Source organism: Ranitomeya variabilis, chromosome 7 (genome assembly GCF_051348905.1).
Source record: "Ranitomeya variabilis isolate aRanVar5 chromosome 7, aRanVar5.hap1, whole genome shotgun sequence".
Classification (NCBI taxonomy): Eukaryota; Metazoa; Chordata; class Amphibia; order Anura; family Dendrobatidae; genus Ranitomeya; species Ranitomeya variabilis.
Window position 1 is genome coordinate 68,909,014 of NC_135238.1, and position 21,192 is coordinate 68,930,205.

Sequence of the window (21,192 nt, forward strand, 5' to 3'; positions counted from 1 at the left end):
GTCGGGTTTCACGAAACCCGACTTTCTCAAAAGTCGGGTCGAGTGAAATCGGCCGATCCTATAAAAAAGTCGGGGTCGGGGTCGGCCGAAACACGAAACCCAATGCAGTGCAATGGGATACTATGGTTCCCAGGGTCTGAAGGAGAGGAAACTCTCCTTCAGGCCCTGTGATCCATATTAATGTGTAAAATAAAGAATCAAAATAAAAAATATTGATATACTCACCCTCGGACGCGCCCTGGTACTAACCGGCAGCCTTCCTTCCTAAGAATGAGCGCGTGAATGACCTGCGGTGACGTCGCGGCTTGTGATTGGTCGCGAGTGGTCACATGGGCAGTCACGCGACCAATCACAAGCCGCGACGTCATCTAAGGTCCTTCACGCGCTCATTCTTAGGAAGGAAGGCTGCCGGAAAGAAGCAGGGCGCGTCCGAGGGTGAGTATATTCCTATTAGGTATATACTCACCCTCGGACGCACCCTTAGATGACGTCGCGGCTTGTGATTGGTCGCGTGACCTCCCATGTTACCGCTCGCGACCAATCACAAGCCGCGACGTCACCGCAGGTCATTCACGCGCTCATTCTTAGGAAGGAAGGCTGCCGGTTAGTACCAGGGCGCGTCCTAGGGTGAGTATATCAATATTTTTTATTTTGATTCTTTATTTAACACTTAAATATGGATTCCGATACCGATTCCCGATATCGCAAACATATCGGAACTCGGTATCGGAATTCCGATACCAGATTCAGAAGATCGCCGACCTCATGGCCGACCCCACACAGGGGTCGGGTCGGGTTTCATGAAACCCGACTTTGCCAAAAGTTGGCGACTTCTGAAAATGGCCGACCCGTTTCGCTCAACCCTAGACGACGACCCCGGAGACGATGACCCTGGAGACGATGACCCAGAAGACCGAGAAGCAGACGAACAAGAAGCTGCAGAACAAAGAGCAGAAGAACATTAAGCATAAGACTGAACATCAGAGCAAAAGATATTATCTAAATTATAAGCAGACTATGCAGTGTATGGGGGTGAGTCCGTTCCTCCTCGTGGTGCCCCTGGAAAAAGCCTGCTGCTGCAGGCCTAACTGAACGCGGACAAATCCTGTTTTAACTCTTTTGTGACAGGCAGAACGGAAGGTGTAATCTTCAAACTTTTAGGCTACGTTCACATTTGCGGTCAGCGCCGCAGCGTCGGGCGCCGCAGCGGCGCCGCATGCGTCATGCGCCCCTATATTTAACATGGGGGCGCATGGACATGCGTTGTGCTGCGTTTTGCGCCGCATGGCCGCAAGCGTTGGACGCAAGAAACGCATCAAGTTGCATTTTTTTTGCGTCCAACTTTCGGCCAAAAAGGACGCATGCGGCGCAAAACGCAGCGTTTTAGCGTGCGTTTTGCCGCGTTTTTGTTTGCGTTGTGCGCTGCGGCGCCGACGCTGCGGCGCACAACGCAAATGTGAACGTAGCCTAAGAGATAACAACTACAGGAATGCCTGTCACAAATAAGAATATGATGAAGAAGTAGAATATGAAGAAGAATAATAGTTTAATAAAAAGAATATGAAGAATGTAACAAAAAAAAAATAAAAGGTAGAAGATGAAGAAGAAGATGAAGAAGGTGAAGAAGAAGTTGATGTCAAAGATGCTGCTGCTGAGGATGATGAAGAAGAAAGTGTCGGAGAAGTAAAAAAGAAGGTGAAGGGCATGGAAGTAGTGAAACATCAATATCTGACAAAATAAAAAAAATCTTAACATAGTCAATATCTTTGTAACTCCAAACGTCTTAAAAAAAAAATTACAATTCCTGCTATTCTATTTGATTGGGCTAAACCTCTATGCCTTTAATGTCTCCGCCACCTCCCCCAATACATCCTACATTATTCTTAGTTGTTTTCCTTCATGTAGAATGAACCTACAAGGAAAGAAAGGGTTTATTTTAATTCCGATATTTTGGTCCCATTGACTTGCATTGGTATCGGGTATCGGTATCGGTGATATCCGATATTTTTTGAATATCGGCCGATCCAATCCGATACCGATACTTTTTGATATCGGAAGGTATCGCTCAACACTAATGACCATGTGATATTTCAGTTTTTCATTTTTAATAAATTTTCTACATTTCTGTTTTTTTAAGTCAAGATGGGGTGCAGAGTGTAAATTAATAAGAACAGAAATAAACTTTTTTGAATTTACCAAATGGCTGCAATGAAACAAAGAGTCAAAAATGTAAAGGGGTCTGAGTACTTTCTGTTCCTACTGTTAATGACTTAGAGAATTACTCCTTGTAAAAGCTCAAGTTAAAATCGCATTGCAATCGGATGTAAATTGGAATCCAATTGTGAAAAATTGGATTGTACTCACATGACACTTGCATTACACTTGTGCGACTCGGCATAGAGATTCGGACCGATTTTCCTTACTTTAGTGTGACACCGGCCTAAATGGAAGATATGTGGGTCACAATATGCAGTGATCTTCTACCCTCACAGGTTGGAGTGACACAATCGTGACACTGTGTTCATGTTTCTGGAACGCCCACCAGGGCCGTGGGGTACTCAGTATCGGATCCGGTACTTAAAGGGATGTGTCACGGTGGCAGTGACCCAGTCCATGGCCCTGGGCACCCATGTTAAGAGGATGGTCTTTAAAGGGGTGGTGTGAATAAAGTTTGTTTGTGACGCCATCTGTGGTTCTCGGTCAGGGGTGACCGATGCTGCTTAAAGAGGTCCCCTGGGGTGATGTTATGGCAGCAGGGATGGTATGGCCCACCCACAGGTGAAGCTGGGTCCCCAGGGCTCTCCAGTGTATTAGGGACAGGTGGTAGATGGTGTAGAAAGAAGCAGAGGACACAGGTTTGCAGTCTCTTCACCTGGTTTGCTGACGAATTCAGGCAGCCACAGTCCAGGGTACCAGATCACAGATGCAGATGTGTTCTGGCCGGTTTGGAAGCGAGTTGGGAGTCCCCCTTAACAGGTGGGGTTAGAATCCTTCCTTCTAGTGTTATGGTGTAGTCAATGGCTGCCTTAGGCCTCTCACAAGGTCCTCACATTTTCTCTCTGTCCCCCAGGTTGGTAGGACACTACCCGTACGACAGGTAGCTCGAGGCTTTTTACAGGATCTCTATCACGACCCGATCTCTATGCGCTAATGTGTCCTCAGGTTTCAATGGTGGACAGGTTACTTGCAATCCAGCTGTCCTGCTGGTTTCTGCTGTGAGACGTAGAGTACTTCACAACCCTGGTCTTCTGGCTACCGGTATCTGCTCTCAGTAGGGAGGTAGCTCAGTGCAGCAAACCCCCGGCTCTTCACTCTCCTGCGCTTCACTTCCCCTTCACGCTCTCTACAATCTGTTCTGCTTTCCCTTCTCTCTTTCCAAGAGCTGCAGCACCTCTTGTGGCTGCACGCCCATTCTCTTGCTCTCTCAGACTCTCTGCCTCAGACTGCTCCAGTCTGCTTTCTGGCACTCATTGACTAACTTCCCCTCCAGACCAGAATATATATACAGTATATATATATATATATATATATATATATATATATGCAGCGCCCCAGAGTCCTGGTCGTTGCAGTACTGTGGCTCCGCTGCTAAGGGGGGCTATGGTACGTCCGATGGCACTGAAGGAGTTCATCTGACCAGGTATCACATACACCAATACATTTCACAGTCGGGCCTCCAGGGGGAGCTAAGGGTGCTATTTATTAGGCCACTTCTCACCGTGTGGGTAAACTGGGGGTCAGGCAGGAAGTTAGACAGAAAGCTGACTGGGTTGGAACCAGGCAACACCTTGTGGCAGGGGGTGTTGTGGAGGAAGATTCTGTAGGGTCCCTGTCAGGTTTGGGACCCTGACAGAGGCCTGGCAACAAGAAAGAACGTCACGGGACCGTGCCTGCTCAGCATAGCGGCGGTGCCCTAAGAAAGGAACAGAAGCGAGATATATTGTGCTGAGTGAGAAACGAGATCAAAGTAAGAAGGAGAATACCAGTAGGAGTCGTGCTGTAAGACCGAGGCAACATCCTACTGAGGTGCACAACCGGCGGCCGGAACGCCGAGGAAGTATTACTATATTCAGCTTCAGGCAATACTTCAAACCAACGGCAGGACAGTCAGTCATAGGCGGGCTGTCTCACCTAAATCACCTATGCAGACATAGGGGGCAACCTGTGGAGAGGGGCGACTCTAGGGTCCCGGAAGAGCTCCGAGCCTACCCGTCATACGGGTGCGTCCCAACCATAACACCGGGAGGGACGGAGGATTAGCAGAACATCATCTAATCGAGTTGTTGTGAGGGAACACGAGAAACAGACACAACAGTTGTGGGGACTATCCTGTAAGCACAGCAGGGGAGGACCACAACACATAGCACTAGCAGGAAGGCACAGATTTCCACCTGCAAGGAGAACTCTGGAGGTGCCATTGGACCGGCCGGACTTGCGCAGCCTGGTGAACCGTATTCCGGACTGAGGACCCAGAGACCTTCAGTAAAGAGGTAAAGAGACTGCAACCTGGTGTCCTCGTTATTTACTGCACCGCACCACCACCATCCACAACTAACTATCATTCACTGTACGCCCCTCAGCAGGGTCACGGACCGGGCCTAGCCACCGTGACAACCCCAGAGCAGAGACTCAGAGGCCCGGTACCGGGTACCCCTCGGCCCTGCGGCAGTGGGGGCGCTGCATATATATATATATAGGGAAGCCACCCAGAAGCTGGAGCAGAGCTCCCACTTCTGGGCTGGAGTGTGGACATGTTGCTTACTTGTGATTACCTGCCAAAAGAGATCCTTGCTCATTTCCATGCGTGACATCACTCTCCCCATGAGGAAAGCAATGCCACTGTAACAACCAGTAACTTGGGGTGTTACAGTTCTGTAGTAGAAGCGAACCTAAACTTTGGAATCCTGAAAAACGCAGTAAAAAATGCAGCAAAACTTGTTCTTTATAAGCAGCTTCTGTACTGCCAAGAGAGCAGGTCTTGCCTGCAGAAAAAAAATGCAGCAAAAACGCAAAATGGGAACATAGCCTATGAATGTCTTTTCCTTTTACAGAAATCATGGCGAGTTTTGCCACATATTATTTGCACAATAGCTTCCTCTTATTGTTCACAATTGCATTCTCTGAGATTTCCTTGCCATATATAACCATGGTTGAGAAATTTGTCTCATGGCACTTTGTTGATATTGCTTATTTGGGATTATAAATATATGTATATATATATACTGTATGTATATTCTTTATTGGGTCTATGTATAAATATATATAATGCATTTACATTCTCCTCCTCCAAAAATAGCATTTCAGTCATTCAGTTGTCAAAATAATATACCATTCAACAAATATAGAGAAAGGTTGTATGTCTTTCTGCCGGCCAAGTAGCTCAATTGATATTTATGGAAAGGGGAGATTGGTGAGTGGTGGCGCTGGCCTGCTGCTGTACTCACAGCACCAGCACCCCCTGTATAGATAGATACAGCTGTGCCTAGCTCGTAGCGCAATACATAAAACGACTTGCTGCTCAAACCACTAAAAGTAGTGCTTCAATAAAGAAATGAATTACAGATTTGAAAATGTATGTATGACATATTTTTCATTTTTAATACATTTTCGAAAAGCTTTACCTTGTCATTTTAGGTGGTTATGAACATTTATTATCGATTTTCAAACTGGACTCTAAGAAAAAAAGTATGTATTTGGACCAAATATGTTGACCAAATATATGTTGACCAAAGCCTTCTCGTAATCATTTATATATCTCAGATTTTGAATATAAACTCATCCATGAAAAAAACCTAAACTATATACAGTAAGAATTTTTTTTCAATTAGGTTTTACTGCTATCTAGTGTTTATTTGAAGTAAGACATCATCTTAGGGACTTGCAAGAAATAGAGTAAAAGTGTTGTGTTTTCTTCCATCTAGTGTTCAATTGCAGCAATACATCAATAAAGGAATAATATTGATCAAAATAAAGTATTTTTTCTGAAATTTGATGTTCATTTACAGGAAGCCATCAAAACATTACAGTATCTACACCTACGTAAAGCGGTGCTCAAAAGACAAGACCTGGAGGTCAAAAGCCGATGTCTCTTTTTCTTTATTTGAACAAAGGAAACATTTTAAGAGTTTTTGCTATTTCTGCGGTAATACAATGATGGATTCTGGAGATGTTTGTGACATACAAGGGACATAAGCAAGCAAGTGATTGGATATGTGGGGACTGAAAGAAGAATCTGAGTAATAATTTCAAAACAGTTGTCTGCATTGCAATTGGAAATATTCAGTTTAAGCAGGAGGGAAGTGGTAGTATTGGATGGAAGCAAAAAAAATCTCAAATTTTTAAAGATAAAGACTGGTACGTTGAGTTTCAGCTCCCTCTAAAGATTTTCCATTGGGTTCAGGTCTAGAGACTGGCTAGGCCACTCCAGGATCTTGAAATGCTTCTTATGGAGACACTCCTTCTTTGTCCTGGCTGTGTGTTTTGGGTCATTGTCATGCTGGGAGACCCAGCCACATCTCATCTTCAATGCTCTTATTGAGTACAGAAGGTTGTTGGCCAAAATCTCGCTATACATGACATCACCCATCCTCCCTTCAATGTTAACCAGTCATCCTGTCCCCTTTGCAGAAAAGCAACCCAAAAGTATGATATTTACCCCACCATGCTTCATGGTTGGGAAGGTGTTCTTGGGATTCTACTCATCCTTCTTCTTCCTTCAAACACGGCAAGTGAAGTTGATACCAAAAAGTTTTATTTTGGTCTCATCTAATCACTTTCTCCCATGCCTCCTCTAGATCATCCAGATGGTTATTGTTGAACTTCAAATGGGCCTGGATATGTGCTGTCGTGAGCAGGGGGACCTTGCGTGTCCTGCAGGATTTTAATTCATGACAGCATGGTATGTTACTAATGGTAATGTTTGCGACTGTGGTCCCAGTTCTCTTCTGTTCATTAACCAGATCCTCCTGTGTAGTTCTGGGCTGATTCCTTACCTTTTTCAGAATCATCCCTACCCCACGAGGCAAGATCCTGCATGGAGCCCCAGTTCGAGGAAGGTTGGAAGTCATCTTGTGTTTTTTCCATTAGCAATTGGTGCCTTCCTTCTCACCAATCTGCTTGCCTATTGTCCTGTAGCCCATCCCAGCCTTGTGTAGGTCTACAATTTTGTCCCTGGTGTCGTTAGGCAGCTCTTTGGTCTTGGCCATGGTGAGAGGTTGAAGTATGATTGTCCTTTCATATAGGTGACGAGTTCAAACAGATGCAATTAATATAGGTAAAGAGTACAGAGTAGGAGGGTTTCTTTAAAAAAAACAACTAATAGGTATGTGGGAGCCAGAATTCTTGTTGGTTGGTAGGTGATCAAATACTTATTTCATGCAATAAAATGTAATTTAATAATACAAAAAATCATACAATGTGATTTTCTGTTTTTTTATTTTAAGATTTTGTCTCACAGATGAAGTGTACCTATGATAAAAATGACAGACATCTCCATTATTTTTGGGTGGGAAAAGTTGCAGAATCGACAGTGTTTCAAATACTTATTTTGACTAGTGTATATATAGATATTCAGTTCAGTGATTAGGCATAAAAACAGCTCCTCAATTGGCAACAACTAGGAGGAAATGCATCACAGGAAGGGGGGATCATGGCAATCTTGAAGAGAAGAAGGTGAGAACCAGAAGAGGGATGACGTGTTGTTTCTCCATCCAGCACCATCCACCGAGCTGTGTGGCCTAGGAAGACAAAGACCGCTTCAGTTAACAAATGATGCCATCCCATTCCAGTTCTACCAGCAGGGGAGAAGTTTCAAGTGATGATGTCTACAGGAGGCGGAGGAGCTGCAGCGCCCCAGGGTCCTGGTCGTTGCAGTAATATCATTCTCCTCTAGAGGGGAGTGATGTTACGTTTGGAGGCAATAAAGGAGATCTCTTTACCAGGTATCACAAACATGCAACACATTTCATACTCCAGTCCACCAGGGGGAGCTATGCTCCTATTTATTAGGGCACTCTTCGCACTTAGGTAAAACTGGTGGCCTGGAGAGGAAGTTAGGCAGTTGCTGGCTGAGCTTTGCTCAGGTAGATGGTCCCTGACAGGGGTGAGAGCCTGTCGGAGGCTTAGACAGAAGGTCACGGAGCTGTGCCTGCCCTGAGTGCGGCAGTTCCTAAGAAAGGACACAAAAAGAGAACTGTATTGTAGAGAGTGAGAAGAATTCATAGCAAAGGAGAAGTCACAGGCTGCCTCCTTCTTACGCGCAGGATCCCGGTAGCTGGAACACCGAGGGAGCAACAGTCCTTTATGCCTTGCTCCAGAGACCGGCAGGACAGCTAATTGCAAGTTACTAATCCGCCCCATACCCAGGAGGCAAGGTGGCACCCACGAGAGGCCAGGGCATGATAGAGTCCCTGTAAAAAGCCTCAAGCCACCAGTCGTACGGGTTTGTCCTATCCATCTGGGGGACAGAGAGAGAGAGATAACATCAATAACATCTACAACATCTGTGAGGACCTTATGAGAAGCTTAGCAGTAAGGTACTACAACACCAAGGTGCTAGAGGAAGGCTACTGATTTCCACCTGGATAAGGGGACTCTGGATTTGCCTCCAAACTGGCCAGACTCTGCCTGCCCTGTGGTCTGTGCTCTGGACTGTGGATGCTGAAACCTTCAGTAAAAAGGTAAAGAGACTGCAAACTTGTGTCCTTGTTCTTCACTGCGCCTCACACCATCCACCGTCTACACACTGGGAAGCCCTGGGGACATATTTCACCTGTGGGAAGGTATACCATCTAGCTGCCATAACATCACCCCAGCGGACCCCTAGGCAGCGTCGGTCACCCTGACCGAGTGCCACAGGTGGCGTCATGAACATATCCCTTTAAAGACCTTTCCCTTTTACAACGGACGTCCCGAGGGCCACGGACCGGGTCAGCCACCGTGATATCCCCTTGAGAACCGAAGGACCCGGTACCGAGTACCCCTAGCCCTTGGGGGCGCTCCAGAGCCAAAATCCCAGGGAGCCAGTATCAGTGACACAACTGGATGGCTCTCCATCAAGCCAGCAGTGGTACCATGCACTGGGTGAAGACTACAGTTACAGTTATGTTACAGTGTCCAGACCCAGTCCTGAGCTCAGACCCACCACATAGATCATTGTGGGAGCATGCAGATACACACAGTTCAGTGCCATACTCAGGTAGAAAAAGGCAATTGATAGTATCAGTGTCCAGCATGGTTCAGAGCAGAACTAAACCAATAACTGGATTGAGGATTGCTTGTTCACCCAAGGGGTGGGGAGAAGTAGGTTTAGAGTAATTTCATTAAGCTTGTGAACTGCTGTGCGGCACCACCAATAGACCATCCCTGACATTCATTTGACTGTTCTAGAAATCTAGGCAAGCGCTGCGACCATTCTAGGAGCCCGATAACGTAAATTATAGCATCGTAGTTACTACTTATGGGCCTACAGAGTTGTGTAGCACAGCGGTCCTGGTCAGTCTTGGCTTGGTGTGTGTGAGTTAACTTGGTTCACTTTCTTTTTGTTGGAAAAGTGTTCAATTTTAATTCATCAGTGAAATAAGTTCATCTGGCAAGTTTGATGTTGGCTGCTTTCCCTGTTCACGACTTCGCTGTATTCTTGCTATATCCTGGTGTATCTGGTACATGGTCTACACCAGGAGACCGGAGATGTTTCTATAAGATTTATTATCAATCAATTTCGAACGCATCTGACTTCTTCATCAGGGCAAACCACATAATAAGATCTTTTGTCTCCGTGAATTGGTACCATCATCAGCGCAGTTAACCCATTCCTTAACAGTATTGAAAAAAAGAAATACACGCTTGGGTGTTATCAGTGTGGAGATTGTACTGTGAGACAAATCATAGGAGAGCACCTAGAAGTGATCCCTGAGCAACGCTGACAGCAGGAAGAAGACAAGAAGTAGAGCTAGAAAATTAGACACTTAACAACAGTGTTAGAAACTAAACCAAAGAGAGCAGAATCCTTTAAAGGGACCCTGTCACCTCCAGAAATGATATTTACCTGCGTATATAGTGATAATCTGCAGGTAAATCGCATTTAAATCATTGCATAAATATCAAATGTTCCCTACTTAGCGTTAAAATACGCTTATTGATCTCTAAGGTATCTCCTGAAATCAAAGCATAAGAAACTGAGGGTTAAAAAATGCTATACTTACCTCATTTTCCACCTGTGCCCCATTGTCTCTCTTCCTCTGATTTTGGTCTTCTTCACTTTGCACTTCTTCCAGGACTAACTAGGTATCTCACAGTGTCACAACATCATGTCGCCATAGGGTGACTCATGTCATGATTTTGCACGAGGCCTTGCTAGAGCAGCAGACTCCATAGGCTGAAAATGAAGACCGGAGAGAGACAGAGAATGTCAGCATAGGTGAAGGGGAAGATGAGTTTAAATTATGTTATTTATTAAAACAAATTTTATATATTTGTATGGGAATAAACATACTAGAAATAGGAGGAAACCAATAAGGCTAAATACAGCTGTAAGGGGCGCAATAAGTGACAAAAAGAAACCATTTCGAGAATTAAAGGAAGCAGGTAGTGAGGAGGCATTAAATAAATACAGAAAATTAAATAAATTCTGTAAAAGGCAAATCAAGGCAGCAAAAATTGAGACAGAGAGACTCATTGCCAGAGAGAGTAAAAATAATCCCAAAATATTCTTTAACTGCGTAAATAGTAAGAAACTAAAAAATGATAGTGTTGGCCCCCTTAAAAATAGTCTGGGTGAAATGGTGGATGAGGATGAGGAAAAAGCCAATCTGCGAAATGACTTTTTTTCATCAGTATTTACACAAGAAAATCCCATGGCAGACAATATGATCAGTGATAACAAAAATTCCCCATTAAATGTCACCTGCTTAACCCAGCAGGAAGTACGGCGGCGTCTAAAAATCACTAAAATTGACAAATCTCCGGGCCCGGATGGGATACACCCCCGAGTACTGCAGGAATTAAGTACAGTCATTGATAGACCATTATTTTTCATCTTTAAAGCGTCCATAATAACAGGGTCTGTACCACAGGACTGGCGTATAGCAAATGTGGTGCCAATATTCAAAAAGGGGACAAAAAACTGAACTCGGAAATTATAGGCCAGTAAGCTTAACGTCTACTGTGGGTAAAATCCTGGAGGGCATTCTAAGGGATGCTATACTGGAGTATCTGAAGAGGAATAACCTCATGACCCAGTATCAGCACGGGTTTACTAGGGATGGTTACTGTCATACTAATTTGATCAGCTTCTATGAAGAGGTAAGTTCCGGACTGGACCAAGGGAGCCCAGTGGATGTAGTGTATATGGACTTTTCAAAAGTTTTTGATACGGTGCCACACAAAAGGTTGATACATAAAATGAGAATAATGGGGATAGGGGAAAATATGTGCAAGTGGGTTGAGAGCTGGCTCAGGGATAGGAAACAAAGGGTGGTTATTAATGGAGCACACTCGGACTGGGTCGCGGTTAGCAGTGGGGTACCACAGGGGTCAGCATTGGGCCCTCTTCTTTTTAACATATTTATTAATGATCTTGTAGGGGGCATACAGAGTAGAATTTCAATATTTGCAGATGACACTAAACTCTGCAGGGTAATCAATACAGGGGAGGACAATTTTATATTACAGGATGATTTGTGTAAACTAGAAGCTTGGGCTGATAAATGGCAAATGAGCTTTAATGGGGATAAATGTAAGGTCATGCACTTGGGTAGAAGTAATAAGTTGTATAACTATGTGCTTAATTCTAAAACTCTGGGCAAAACCGTCAATGAAAAAGACCTGGGAATATGGGTGGATGACAAACTCATATTCAGTGGCCAGTGTCAGGCAGCTGCTACAAAGGCAAATAAAATAATGGGATGCATTAAAAGAGGCATAGATGCTCATGAGGAGAACATAATTTTACCTCTATACAAGTCACTAGTTCGACCACACTTAGAATACTGTGCACAGTTCTGGTCTCCGGTGTATAAGAAAGACATAGCTGAACTGGAGCGGGTGCAGAGAAGAGCGACCAAAGTTATTAGAGGACTGGGGGGTCTGCAATACCAAGATAGGTTATTACACTTGGGGCTATTTAGTTTGGAAAAACGAAGGCTAAGGGGTGATCTTATGTTAATGTATAAATATATGAGGGGACAGTACAAAGACCTTTCTGATGATCTTTTTAATCATAGACCTGAGACAGGGACAAGGGGGCATCCTCTACGTCTGGAGGAAAGAAGGTTTAAGCATAATAACAGATGCGGATTCTTTACTGTAAGAGCAGTGAGACTATGGACCTCTCTGCCGTATGATGTTGTAATGAGTGATTCATTACTTAAATTTAAGAGGGGACTGGATACCTTTCTGGAAAAGTATAATGTTACAGGGTATATACACTAGATTCCTTGATAGGGCGTTGATCCAGGGAACTAGTCTGATTGCCGTATGTGGAGTCGGGAAGGAATTTGTTTCCCCAATGTGGAGCTTACTCTTTGCCTTCCTCTGGATCAACATGTTAGGCATGTTAGGTTAGGCTATGGGTTGAACTAGATGGACTTAAAGTCTTCCTTCAACCTTAATAACTATGTTACTGTATTTTATAGCAAAGAAAATCACAAAAAAACTTTGGATTCTGGCAAATCCAAATTTGTGTGAGATTGTCATAGTGTATTCAGTTTGCTTTTGATATATTCTTTAATCTCTAGTGATGACAAGAGCTAAGTAGTCTTGAAGGCTTACTAATTGTTAGAATACCATATTTTAAGCTGAAAAGTATTAACCGCTGAGGACTCTTAGAATCCGACTTAGAGACAACATTTATGATTTCTTCAGTTATTTGCTGCCATCTTGTGGACAGACAGAAAACAGCAGAGTTTTATGAAAAGAACAACATAGTGTTCCAGCAGCAAAATGACCTGAAGCATAAGTCGAGATTGGCAAGGAAATGGTTCAATGACAATGAAGTAGAGGTGCTGGATTGGCACCCATGGTCCCCAGACCTCAGCTCAGTCAAACACTTGTGGGTAGAATTGAAGAAAAAGCTGTATACATACCCAAGTGATTGGACCAGTATGCACCAACTTTAGGAACAAGTAGAAAAGACCTGAGATCAGATTTCGGTAAAGACATGCTTAAATCTTATGGAGAGCATGCCCTAAAGGATTCAGGCAGTGTTGAAAGCCAAAGGTGGATTTACAAAATATTAACAAAATAATGAAAAAATAATAATTTAGATCTTTAGGAGCCAAAAAGTAAAAATGCAGTGACATGACAAGAATCTGCACAAATAATCATATGCTAATGATTGCAAGTCAAATTTATGTATGAGATATCCAAGGTGATTGTCTATAAAATGATGGCAGTCTCACGATCAAAGCAGTAGTGAATAGTGAGAAATGGAGCCGGAAAGTCAAAAGTTCAAAACATTGTTACCTGTCAGGACTCTGAACATTTTTATTACCTTTTGTGCATTACTGCCCTTTTCCAACATGGCGTCTTTGGTCTCATGTGCACTTGTCTTCCTGCTATAAAACTCCACCCCAGCCTTCAGTCTGTGCTAAAGTATTCTGCCTTGCATCCAGCTCCTGACCTCTGATTACTCCCTGGCTATACACCTGCTCCTGTGAACCTGTGTGGTGATCCTGCTACTCTGCTCTGAGTTCCTGCTGCATACACCAGTTTTCAGTAATCCTCCTTCATCTGCTGCTCGTGTTTACTTCCATCTGCATTTGCTGGACATGTAAGCTGTTGCTGCTTTGCAATAACCTGATACCATTAACCAGGCCTCCCTGGTTGAGCTAAGATATGATTTGAGCTGTCTATAAGCATATCTATCTGTGTCTGGACTAAGTTATTCGTGTCAAGTATCCTCAAGAATAACTGTGCTTCATAGACTTTCTGCGTGATTGCATTTTCCTCTGAAGTTTCCTATAGACTGCTAAGCTGCGTTTATTATTTGCACCAAGTGTTGTGGACTTGAGTTTCTCTCTGCACCTGTTTGAATCACCGTGTGATAATATAGACTGTACCACTTATAAAACTGTGTCCTGTAGTTGTCTTGTTCCACGCAAAGAGTCTCCTGAGTTATCCCCTATAATTATTACATTACCTTTTTGCTCGTGCATTGATTTGGTGGTGGAAACAATGGGACGACCATTTCTTTAAAGTGTCTCATGAACTGTTTTTTGACATAACACCAGTCTGCATGTTGCTTTCCTACTGTGAGCAGCCAGTATGGTCTAATCATACTAATTCGGACTGTAGTATCTCCACACTTGTCTCAAATTGAGCACATCTCGAATGTCATTGGTCAAGAGTTGCAAAGGGAGATGCCAGCAGTGAATCTTGATGAATTACCCAAGTGTATTCAGCATAGCAAAAATATTCCTCTGATATCCATTAATAAGTTCACTGATAACATGCCAGGCATGTAAGTGCTTTGCATTTCTGAGCATAGCACTTTTATTCGATACTGAATAAATTAAGATACTTTGAATAAATTTTTGTTCCTTTTTTTTTACTATTATTATTAACACTTCTATGAAATCCGGTGATTTCCACAATTCCACTCTTTTACTTTCTTGGTACTGAGATTTCAATGTTATGTGAAGAAGTGTATACCAAAAGCAAATCTCGTTTATTAATACAACAACTGCACCTATAGCTAAAAAGAGGTCGCCAAATAACAAACATCATCTTAAAATGTATCTTTATTGGTCTGCAAAACACATAAAATCATGTTAAAAAATGTGTACAGAGTACTGACAACTTTGTTTTATATTTGTACAGCATCATTGTTAAGGCAACCATGTCACAAGTGACAAATTCTCCCAATAATGCAATGCCTGCTATTCCACTGGCATTTCTGTTTAACCTGAAACTAAATGTGATAACCACATAGGTCACTGACCACTGGCAATCTTGTGACAATTATCTCACTGAATATAGAAAATGAACTTCATGGCTATGTTCACACATTGCATTTTTGCTGTGTTTTTTCCACAGGCAAAATCTGCTCTCTTGGTAGCAAAAAGTTGCTTATAAAAAGCACGTTTTACTGATCCTTTGTTGTGTTTTTTTGCTGCATTTTTATTGCTGTGTTTTTGTTGTCTCTTGTGCATGATGATAACGTTTAACTTTCTTCATTTTTTTCACCAAAAAACTGATACCTGTGTTTTTTTTACTGCATTTTTACTGCATTTGTGCACTTACTCATTGTTTTCTACGAGTGAAAAAACGCTGAAAATGCTGAAAGATGTGACAAGCCCCCATGAGAAAGCACCTGTGCGAAACGTGCGTCGAGGCAGCTGTAGAGGTGTCTAAGACTTGATAATAAGATTATGGGTAAGCTCTGAATTGACAATACTTTTATCTATATGTCCCAGTTGGACTATGTAGAAATCCATTATAGATATACTCACTTTCTGTCCATTTGGCAACTATTCTTTGTGATTATTTGATTTGATGTGATGTGGCACTTATGCCTTAAATGACATTTGAATTACCACCATCATTTGTACTTGAAGTATCCTCCTTGTGAAAACCTCATACCTTTGTCCTCTTTCTGTATGATATATGTTTTTAAATATTTAATAAAAGTTTATTGATTTTATACTTTTGTGTGAGTGGTTCATGGATACCTTGTATCCATATATACAGTGCCTTGCGAAAGTATTTGGCCCCCTGGAACTTTTCAACCTTTCCCCACATATCATGCTTCAAACATAAAGATACCAAATGTAAATTTTTGGTGAAGAATCAACAACAAGTGGAACACAATTGTGAAGTTGAATGAAATTTATTGGTTATTTTAAATTTTTGTGGAAATTCAAAAACTGGAAAGTGGGGCGTGCAATATTATTCGGCCCCTTTAACTTAATACTTTTTTGTGCCACCTTTTGCTGCGATTACAGCTGCAATTCACTTGGGGTATGTCTCTATCAGTTTTGTACATCGAGAGACTGAAATTCTTGCCCATTCTTCCTTGGCAAACAGCTCGAGCTCAGTGAGGTTTGATGGAGATCGTTTGTGAACAGCAGTTTTCATCTCTTTCCACAGATTCTCGATTGGATTGAGGTCTGGACTTTGACTTGGCCATTCTAACACCTGGATACGTTTATTTGTGAACCATTCTATTGTAGATTTTGCTTTATGTTTGGGATCATTGTCTTGTTCGAAGACAAATCTCCATCCCAGTCTCAGGTCTTTTGCAGACTCCAACAGGTTTTCTTCAAGAACGGTCCTGTATTTCAGGGGTGTCAAACTGCATTCCTCAAGGGCTGCAAACTGGTCATGTTTTCAGGATTTCCATGCATTGCACAGGTGATCATTTAATCACCTGCACAGAATGATTCCAGCACCTTGTGCAATGAGAAGGAAATCTTGAAAACACGCATGGTTTGAGGCCCTCGAGGAATGCAGTTTGACACCCCTGCTGTATTTGGCTCCATCCATCTTCCCATCAATTTTAACCATCTTCCCTGTCCCTTCTGAAGAAAAGCAGGCCCAAACCATGATGCTGCCACCACCATGTTTGACAGTGTGGATGGTGTGTTCAGGGTGATGAGCTGTGTTACCTTTATGCCAAACATATCACTTGGCATTGTTGCCAAAAAGTTCGATTTTGGTTTGATCTGACCAGAGCACCTTCTTCCACATGTTTGTTGTGTCTCCCAGGTGGCTTGTTGCAAACTTTAAACAACACTTTTTATGGATATCTTTGAGAAATGGCTTTCTTCTTGCCACTCTTCCATAAAGGCCAGATTTGTGCAGTGTACAATTGATTGTTGTCCTATGGACAGACTGTCCCACCTCAGCTGTAGATCTCTGCAGTTCATCCAGAGTGATCTGGACTAGGGTTGAGCGACTTTTATTTTTATAGGATCGGGTCGGGTTTCACGAAACCCGACTTTCTCAAAAGTCGGGTCGAGCGAAATCGGCCGATCCTATAAAAAAGTCGGGGTCGGGGTCGGCTGAAACACGAAACCCAATGCAGTGCAATGGGATACTATGGTTCCCAGGGTCTGAAGGAGAGGAAACTCTCCTTCAGGCCCTGGGATCCATATTTAATGTGTAAAATAAAGAATTAAAATAAAAAATATTGATATACTCACCCGTCCGGAGGCCCCTGGACATCACCGCTGGTAACCGGCAGCCTTCTTTGCTTAAAATGAGCGCGTTCAGGGCCTTCCATGACGTCACGGCTTCTGATTGGTCGCGTGCTGCTCATGTGACCGCCACGCGACCAATCACAAGCTGTGACGTAATTCTCAGGTCCTATATTCCTAATTCTAGGAATTTAGGACCTGAGAATTACGTCACGGCTTGTGATTGGTCGCGTGGCAGTCACATGGGCGGCCGCGACCAATCACAAGCCGTGACGTCATATAAGGCCCTGAACGCGCTCATTCTTAGGAAGGAAGACTGCTGGAAAGAAGCCGAGGGTGAGTATATTCCTATTAGGTATATACTCACCCTCGGACGCTCCCTGCTTCTTTCCGGCAGCCTTCCTTCTTAAAAATGAGCGCGTGAAGGGCCTTGATGACGTCACGGCTTGTGATTGGTCGCGGCCGCCCATGTGACCGCTCACGCGACCAATTACAAGCCGTGACGTAATTCTCAGGTCCTAAATTCCTAGAATGAGGAATTTAGGACCTGAGAATTACGTCACGGCTTGTGATTGGTCGCGTGGCGGTCACATGAGCGGCACGCGACCAATCAGAAGCCGTGACGTCATGGAAGGCCGTAAACGCGCTCATTTTAAGCAAAGAAGGCTGCCGGTTACCAGCGGCGATGTCCAGGGGCCTCCGGAGAGGTGAGTATATCAATATTTTTTATTTTAATTCTTTATTTTACACTTAAATGTGGATTCCGATACCGATTTCCGATATCGCAAACATATCGGAACTCGGTATCGGAATTCAGATACCAGATTCAGAAGATCGCCGACTTCATGGCCGACCCCACACAGGGGTCGGGTCGGGTTTCATGAAACCCGACTTTGCCAAAAGTCGGCGACTTCTGAAAATGGCCGACCCGTTTCGCTCAACCCTAATCTGGACCCGTCGAAGCACACTTTGTGCGAAACTGCCGTCGACCACCTTCTCTCCCCGCACCCTCCTGTATGCCTGATGTATCACTTGGACATGTAACAACTTTTTCATGTCAGTCCAAATAAAAACAGCATGATTTCACAAGCAAAAAGGGTGAGTGCCGCATCTCTTTCTACTACTGGTTTATCAGATTACATGTTTTTTATGCTGAGCACCTCAAACCCTGGGATTTCGTGCAGGCTGTTAAATTGGATTCATGTGTATCCGAGTCCGGATGGTGTACTCCTCTGATGCCGTTCATTCTACAAACTTTTTCTCTTTTTATTTCAATGTTATACTGTATTATTCCTAAGTCACTCAAACTTAGGGATGAGCAAAGAAATAAAAAGATAGCTCAGAATTGAGTGATTCCATAATTTTTCCCCTATGCTTGGTTAAAAAAAGTAACCATTACTGACTACCACATTTTTTGTTCTTGATTTCTTTTAGTGTTTCTTAAAGCCAGAAAGTTGCCATTTGAAATGACTTTAGTTTTGTGCCATGTCTGTGATCTACTTTTTCCCTACAAAATTAAACAATTGATTGAACATCCTCCAAGGTCGGTGATTCCATAATTTTTGCCAGGGGTTGTAGTCACTTAGAATAATCACTGCTGCCAGCTCTCTTATCTCTCTCCTATATCAATTGAATATCAGTATGTTACACTTTTAATTTTATTAATTGATAAAAATAAATTGTTAATATTTCTATTTTTAAAAGCATTCTTACTATGCATTATCATTTCAACACCTGTCTAAAACTGTTGTCAATACAGTGTGTGTGGGCTGCAGGGCTATCAAATTGTGGGTAGGTCCTCATACTATGTTGGAGGCTGTGGGGGCCCTCATACTGAGTGGATCTCTGTGTGATCCCTCATACTGCAATTGAGGCTGTAGTCCCCATCATCATATTGTGTGTTGGGCCATCATATTTTATGGGGGGCTGTGGGTGACATTATACTGTGTGTGGGGGCCTTTGCACTGCCTGTGTGATTTGTGGAGGACTTCACATTGTGTGGGGGTGCCCTATTACTATGTGGAGGAAGGGTTTGAATTTAGAGGACATATTATTGTGTCGGCCTTCATTCTTTGCGGGGGCCCTCATACTGTGAATGGGGGCTTTGGAAGACCTCACACTGCCTGTGGGATTTGTATGTGACATCATACTGTATGTGGGAGCCCTAATACTGTGTGATAGCCCACATACTTTGTGGAGACCCTCATACTGTCTGTGGGAGAAATCATACTGTGTGTAGTGCTGTCAAACTGCTTGTTGTGACCACCAACCTGTGGGTCCATTATGCTATATATAGAGGAGCCATGGGGGCCATAGTACTGTGTGTGGGGGCACTATTGGGGCATCATTCTGTGTGAGGTAATATACTTTGCTAAGGTTACAATGGCCGCCTCATAATTTGTAGGGGAAACTGTAGCGGCATCATAGCTTGCTGGAGACAAAGAGGTATCACCATACTGTGCCAGTAGCGCAGCTACTGGGGGGGCAGAGGGGGCCTTCGCCCAGGGCCCTGTCACATGAAGGGCCCCACTGCTGGGAGCCGGCACTGCCACTTCAGTGATGAGGCACAATACAGCACAGGAGGAGAGCAGTAAAATGCCTGTTCCCCTGCCTGACGGAAATTCTGCACGCTGGTAGACCAGTGGCCAGTTGCAGAATCTCCCACCTGCACTGTATTGTGCTGACTGGCCTCAGGAGCTTCTCCCAGGCTGCAGTTTTCTTCACTCTGCGTGCAAGCTGGGATTGGCTCAGGACAGGCATGCCGGGTCCTAGATGAATCCCTAGCTACTCCTCTGTACTGTGCATATGGCAGAACTGTGTGGTGAAATTTTTGGGGAATTTACTGTGGGGTATCATGTAGTATAGGGGCATTTTTGGGGAAATTATACTCTATAAGTATATATAAAGGGTTATAGTAGTAATTAGGGTTTCAATATTGGCATAATGACTGTGTATCCCTCTCCTGGATTTTAGAAGTTGGGAGTTATGACTCATTTACGGCACCAAATATTTTCTTGGGGGTGTGTGTGGAGGAGGCCCTATTAGGATTGTTTCTATGGGGCCCTGTGATTTTTTTTTATGTCACTGCTCCAATGTGTCCCAGAAGCCATTTTTCAACAAGACAACACCAGGCTGCATGTTGCTCGTGTGAGCAGTCTGCATGGCATAAGCATGTTACCGTGGCCTGTAACAAATTGATCTGTTTGCCCAAGTGCATTCACCATGGCAGAACATTCCGCATACAACCATTAATGACCTCATTGATAGCAGCCCAGGCACATAAGTGTGGGGACTCCTGTGCGCGGCTCATACTTTTCTATACCAAATAACTCAATCTTTTGTATATCATTAAATATCTACCTATCTTGTGATTTTCATAACTCCACAACTTTTTTGGTATGCATCTTTTTCACCAATAAAATGTAGAGATAAAATACAGGTATATATAAAATATTAAATATATTAAATTATTGGCTTAAATAATCCATATACTGCATTGTACATTGGAGCACTTATTTTTATACACTTGTTAACCACCAGGGGCTTTGCCTTAGGATAAACATAGTTTTGTACATGGAAATGTTGAGAAGATTAATTTATCTTTGTTCTTTTGTAGCATTTGTTTAGATAATTATATCCTTAGGGATATACAAATCCATATTTACCAGCTTTAAACTGCTTTGCTCTCTTCCAAGGATAAACAGAATACTTAAAGGGAACAAAAATATTAATTCACTGAAAAAAAATCTACCTTACGCCCGAGGTTGTAGGCCTCACTGTGCATCATTTTTTCCAATCTGATCACCTACTGAGCAAAATTCAGAGACTAATTACAATGAAACAACCAATAATATTTCATAGAATATAGAAAACTTTAGTATTGCAGAAATCTTTTCTCCCTTGTTAAGGTCATACTGTAAATGTACTAATTACATAAGTTAGGTTGGGAAAAAGACACCCCTGAAATAAGAGCATAGTGTACAGAGGTTGTGTCACGGAGTTACCGCGACAGAGCAGTACCAGAAGACCACGGCGTCTGATGGCTTCTGCTTCATCT